General features: G+C 39.5%; 1 pseudogene across 1 annotated transcript; it reads right to left on the reverse strand.

Annotated features, from left to right (window-relative positions):
- Positions 1-1,580: 1,580 nt before the first annotated feature.
- On the reverse strand, positions 1,581-6,159 carry LOC144991142 (uncharacterized; annotated as a pseudogene). Its single transcript, XR_013655063.1, has 4 exons — positions 4,436-6,159; positions 4,171-4,326; positions 3,998-4,087; positions 1,581-2,557 (listed from the first exon to the last, which is right to left on the reverse strand). The product of XR_013655063.1 is annotated as an uncharacterized LOC144991142 (transcript).
- Positions 6,160-6,569: the final 410 nt, after the last annotated feature.

The following is a 6,569-nucleotide window of genomic DNA, read 5'->3' on the forward strand; positions in this document are numbered from 1 at the left end:
ATTCACTGACTCCAAGGACGCAGTTGGAAAGATTTGTGCATCTTTGAGCGAAAATTTGACCCCCGTCACATGCGTGAAAATACAGCATCATTTGCACACACCTAGGAACCCGCAAAAAATTATTTTTAGCAAAGTGAACAACAACTCCCCACCACCACCACCAAGACGATGATACTGGAAAAAAATGAATAGGCCGACAAAGGCTTATAGGGCCAACAAAGTTTTTTCAAAACACAGTTACAAAACCCAAACACACGTGCATGTCCCACAGAAATTTTGAAATTATTATGGGATGGGTTAAGGTAAACACAAAATCATCCTAAAAAATGTGCCGACTCAGATAAAACGAAAAAATTCAGAACTATTTTTTTGAGAATCGACTTACGAAAGCAATATATCCTTGTCCTGGATATCCAAAGGAAGAGAAGGAGACCAAGGACGGTTGTGTCATCTGAACACTTAAGAATGATGTTGTTGGAGTCAGGGGAGGTGCAGTCGTAGGTGTACAGTGAGAAGAGCTTTGGTCTGAGGCAGCACCCCTGTGGTGTTCCAGTGCTGACAGTCAGCTCTGCAGAGACCTTCTTTCCCACCCTCACCACCTGTGGTCTGTCAGTGAGAAAGTCAAGTATCCAGTTTTGGGTGGGTGTAGGTATTCCCAGTTCAGACAGTTTTGCAGTCAGCGTCCGGAGCCTAATGGTATTGAAGCCAGAGCTATAGTCTAGGAACAGTAACTGAGCATAAGTGTTCTTAATGTCCAAATGTTGAAGGATTGAGTAAAGTGCCAGGGCCACGCGTCTTCTGTTGATCTGTTGGGGTGGTAGGCAAACTGGTGGGGGTTTACTGATTTGTTGACCAAGAAGTTGATGTGTGACAGAACCAGCTTTTTCAGGAATTTCCTTGCTGCAGGAGTGAAAGCCACAGGTCTTAGGTCGTTCATCATTGTGATGTATGTTTTCTTCTGGACCGGCACGATCACAGAGGACTTGAAGATTTGGGGCACCGTTTCCTGCGATAGTGGGAGATTGAAGATGTCTGTGTACACCTCTGCTAGCTGCTCCACGCAGGCTTTCAGAACTCTTGGTGACACGTGGTCCGGTCTTGTCACCTCGTAAGGGTTCACCTGCTTCAGGGCCATGAGGACCTGTGTGTGAGACACCTGCAGTGCAGCCATCTCCGTCCCCTAAAGCCCAGGAGGTCTTTAGAGGAACCTCTTTGTTGTTCTGGTTGAATTTTGTGTAGAAGCTGCACTCTAAAAAAAATGCATCAGCTCAACAAAAAAAATTAACGCAACATTTTCCAATAGACATTTTACATTAGGCCAACATCTATTGAAATTAAGTTCAACCAACAACCTAAGTTGAGTTGCGGGAAATAGATTTCCTTTTCCTGTCTATAGTTTCTTTTATTACCATCAACACATAATTTTACCTTATGGACACACCTTTTTGAGTTGACCACTGATCAGAGTTATGTTGTTTTAACTACTTTTTTTAATTTACTAGAAATATTTTTTTTACATTGTAATAAATTATTTGTCCTAATGATAAAAATAGGTTTTTAAGTTGACACCCCTAAAAAAATTATGTTTCTTCAAATTAATTTCTTGCAATAGCGTTTGTTCAAGGAGTAGATAAATTAATTTACAACATGAGTGCTGGGAAATTTAACTGTTTATTTCAGAGCACAATAAAAAAATAAAAAACATAAATGAGTTGCTCTTACTTGCTCACAACTTTCAAATACAGCTGAACAGTTCAGTTTTAACAAGTTTAAACAAAGCCATACCTTTTATAAATTGTAAATCACAGCACCAAATGTGTTACATGAGTTAAAACTCTTTTAGAATTCTGTTTTGTGCATAACTGCAGACACTAACTTTCATATATAGTTTTTTAAACATTCCACACATTTCTGAATTTAAAGACATCTTAACCGTTTTTGGATGTTTTTTGACCAGAGCTTCTGCAACTTGACATATTTGATCGTTTGATGGGTAAGCTGTGTACTCAAAGACTGCCTCTGCTAAACTTCCAAGAATGCTTGGAAGTAGCGAAATGAGATCTTTGGGATTGAGAAGAGTCCCAGAATTGCTGAACATCTGGAGTTGCACAAGATTAACAGTAAGGGTGGTTATTCAACAGTACACCATTCTTAATATTAAATAAAAGGGTCCAAAGAACATATAAAACATTCTTAACATATTTCAACATGTTTCACACAACTGTGACAACTAAAATATGCAAAACCACTGGGTCTTGTTTTCAGAAGATACTGTTCTTGAGGCTCATCACTTTTGCACTGGGCCTCTGTCCATCAAGGCCAAAGAACAACTTCTGAAATACTTCAAAAGTGCTTTTAAGTTTCTTTGCATAGCTCAGATTAAGAGCATAAATTAAGCCAATCAATAAAGCGCAGCTCCTTGGGATGTTGTTTACCTCCAGAAGTTTTGTCCCTCAATTACAATGGCTGCTTTTCTGTTAGACTGGGTGGCCTGGTTTGCAATAGTGGCAATCGTCATCATTTCTTCATGAAGTCCAGCTTCAAAATCTTCTCTGTCCTTGTAAAACAAATAGAAAGATATTAAAGATTTTTAGAAATAATGTATCAACTCAACTTTTGTGTATGTGTACACCGTTTACTTTTACAAATTACAAATGAAATGCAGCATTGCTAAAACAGACTAAAAAAAAAGAACGGTATAAAGACTGTGGCTAGATCAACAGTCTGTATATGCTGTGCTGGGTGAATTTGTCTCAACCAAAATCCAACCGATACAAGGAGAACAACCTCATGAAGTGTTAGCAAGTGACTGCTTAAAGCAGGTGTTCCTGATTATCGTCATCATTTTTATCATTATCATCATTAGTAGTATTAGTTGCAGTAGTACAGCTGTACATGCTCTTCAATACCTGTGGAGATTATCACTCTCCAGGTCATAGTAAACTGATGCATGTCTCCTTCTCAAAGACAACTGGACTTTTTTCTTTTCTTGAAAACCTCACTTCTCATTCAAGAAGCTTCATCACTTCTCTTCATGCAGCTTTTTGGATTCCATTTCCGTCCATCTTCTTCCGCTTATCAAGGGCTGGGTCGCGGCGACAGCAGTCTAAGCAAAGATGCCCAGACTTCCCTCGCCCCAGCTACTTCCTTCAGCTCCTCTGGCGGGACCTCCAAGGCGTTCCCAGGCCAGCCGAGAGATCCAGTCTCCCCAGGGTGCCCTGGGCCTTCTCAGGCTCTCCGCCCAGTGGGACATGCCCAGAGAGGCGTCCAGGAGGCATCCGGACTAGATTCCCGAGCCACCTCAACTGGCTCCTCTGGATGAGGAGGAGCAGCGGTTCTACTCCGAGCCCTCTCCAGGTGACCGAGCTCCTCACCCTATCTCTAAGGGAGCATGCCTAGCCCTCCTACAGAGGAAGCTTATTTCAGCTGCTTGTATACGGGAACTTGTTCTCTTTCGGTCATGACCCAGAGCTCATGACCATAGGTGAGTATTGGAACGAAGATCAACCAGTAACAGCGACCACATAACTATAGAAGCTGCTCCCATCCACTTGTCAATCTAATGCTCCAATCTTCTCTCACTCATGAACAAGACCCCTATATATTTAAACTACTCCACCTGGGGCAGGGGCACTCCACCTACCCATAGAGGACAAGGAACCTTTCTTTTATGGACTGAGAAGTGTGAGAAGTGAAATCTTTTCAAGAAAAGTAAGAAGTGCAGTTGCCTTTGACAAGAAAACATGCCTTGATTTCTTAAATATGTTTCCAGGGTTCAAACAATAGATAAACTTTGGATACGTATTCCACAAGTATTTTACTATGTCTATTATGTCAGCCTTTATCTATACAACTGTGATTGCAATGATTGAATTTTGGTCAGAAATTTGTGATTAAAAAGTGAACTGAAAGGGAGAGGTACAAAAGCAGTCCAATGTGTTTATGCATTACCAAGTGTAAAATTATTTATTATTTTCCAAAATTATGAATTACTTACAAACTCTTTAAAAAGGTCCTCTTCCTTTTCTCCGAGGTACACAATAAGACAACGGATGGCTACTTCTCTGCGAATTTCCACACTGTTGTTCTGTTTAAAAAGAAAGAAATGTTCAACAGGAAGGACTTAAATTAATACAAGTTATAAAGGAACATTCAAAATAATTGTCATACCTCAAGAAGCATATCTTTGATTTGCCTGATTCTCATCCCTGTAGCTCCTCCTCTTGATGAGACCACATCCATCAGTTTTGGGATGCATTTGTCAAGGTTGGCCATAAAGGTAGACTCGAGGTTTACTGTGGTTATTCTCTTGAATTCTTCATTTATCTGTGGATTTTACCAACAAGAAAATAGGAGAAATCAATTAACCCATTACCTTGGCTTCCAAACAAACACCAACATGGTTTTGCAAATTAATTACACAACATAAACATACCTGTGTTGCATCAAATAATGCAGGCCAGCGGTCCTTGAAGTCCTTGATTGCAGGGGTCATCAATGCAATCATTCACATTTTACACATCATGGTACCTTTTGAAAAATCACAGATATTTCTTTGACTTTGATTACTAAAGTAAGCTAACAAAGATTCACAAATATAAAAAAACAAAATAAAATCAGTTTTATTTTTAGATATCCAACTAAATAGATTAAACATCTATTGTGCCTTTTTGCAAAATATATGCACACAAAAAGGAAAAAGAATGGAAAATGAGTGTTAAATGACAACCAAAAGTTTAAAATATATAAATGACCCTCAAAACATTCTTAATGTAACAGTGAAGTGCAACTGTACACCATGGCTGAGTACACTTTGCCTCATAAACACAAAAATGTTTTGGTTACAATATGCAGCAATAGTTTTCTGTAACAAGTTAGCTATAAACGCACGCCGACTTTGTCCCTCTCAAGACTGCGTTAGCAGCGTCAATGTGTCTGGTTTTGGCTAACGAAAGTAAAAGAAAATGTTCCCTAAACGTCACCACCGCTACAAAAAACAAAAACGGTTTACCTTCAGCAACAGTTCATCCAGCTAGCTTGGTAATTAGCTGCAAACATGGACGAAGTTAGCTGTTCTCAATAAAACAACTCCCCAGTTCAGAGCTGCTAGCATGTGCTGCTGCTGCAGCTCCGGTGCCAACGTGCTGCTCACCCCCACCGGGACAAAACGCTTCCGCGTCGAATCTCACACAGACTGATAACCCATTAAATTTGGTCTGGATTTCAGCAAGAACGTATTCAGGGACGACACAAAGCCACTCTCTAACTCTGAACTCTGCACTGATAAGTTCGACGGGAAAAAAAAGTCCGACGTAGCTGGCTGAAAGCGGTGGAAAGCGCGGATTGATCTAACATGGAAAAAAATGGTGCCGATAATTCTATGGCCCTGAAAGTATTTTATGCATATTTAATGCTTATCTTTGAAATAAATTAGTATTATTGTGAATATGAAATGATTTTTTAAAATGTCTGCAAGTGAAATTAGTTTTCACAAGAAGCAAAATAGTCACGTTTTCTCTCACAGAAAGAAGTTTTAACACGAAGTGTAAATATTCTGTACGTGTCCGACATAAAATACGGCTTAAATTATTTATAACGCTAATTATTAAAGGCAAGACAGTAGAAAAATGTACGCTGAACTAAACATAGGTCAATAATTTATACACATCTTTAAAAAAAATGCAGATTCACGACTTGGCAAATACTGATTCAAAAATGAAAGAATACTTGCCTTGTCTTTGGAGTGCTTCTGTAAATGTTGTCTGTATATGTAGGATTTTAACTGTTCGGCATGGAGGTCCTCTGACATGCAGTCCCGATGACCGTTTGAATTTACCCGGGAATTTCAAAAAAGTAGGGCACTTGAAATCTTGAACTCAAAATCAACAAAAATTATGTTGTCATCCTACGTTAATTAAGTTACCACAACTCAAATTTCTTTTAAAGTCAATTGATTCATAAATTTAAGTTTGAATGACACAGAATATGATGTTGATATAAATAACCGAATTTTTGAGTCAACACACCCTATCAAAGCAAAGTTTATAATTTAAAATAAGGATCCAAATCAATAGATTAGCTTTTTTATGTTGGAATCACATATTAAGGTAAGTAGGCGGAAAAGGCTCAGTGAATTCTTTTTTAGAGTGTGTTTAGGCTGTCTGGCAGGATGTTGTCCTGGAACTCTGATATGCTTGTATTTGTCCTGTTCCCTGCCACAGGCCTCTTGCGTTGGTTTCCCTGTAGCAGCTCTCAATTTTCTGGCTGTAGCTTCTTTTGGCAGCCTTGATGGATTTCTAGGGGTCATAGCGATCATGTTAATACTCTCTGCCATCTCCTGATTTGAAGGCTGCACGCTGTTTGTTGATTTTTATTTGCGTACATCTGTGTTGAACCAGGGTTTCTGGTTAGAGAAGATTCGAATGGTCCAAGAGGGAATGCAAATGGGGGTGCACCAGTCTATGTACCTGCTTACTGTGTCCGTGTATTCATCAATGCTTGCTTTGCTGTTCTCAGTCCATGGGGAAAAAAATGGCGGATGGAGAAACAGCAGTGGTGACTCCAGACCA

Source organism: Oryzias latipes, chromosome 3, assembly GCF_053564925.1.
Source record: "Oryzias latipes strain Hd-rR chromosome 3, Olatipes_Hd-rR_3.1".
NCBI classification, from domain to species: Eukaryota; Metazoa; Chordata; class Actinopteri; order Beloniformes; family Adrianichthyidae; genus Oryzias; species Oryzias latipes.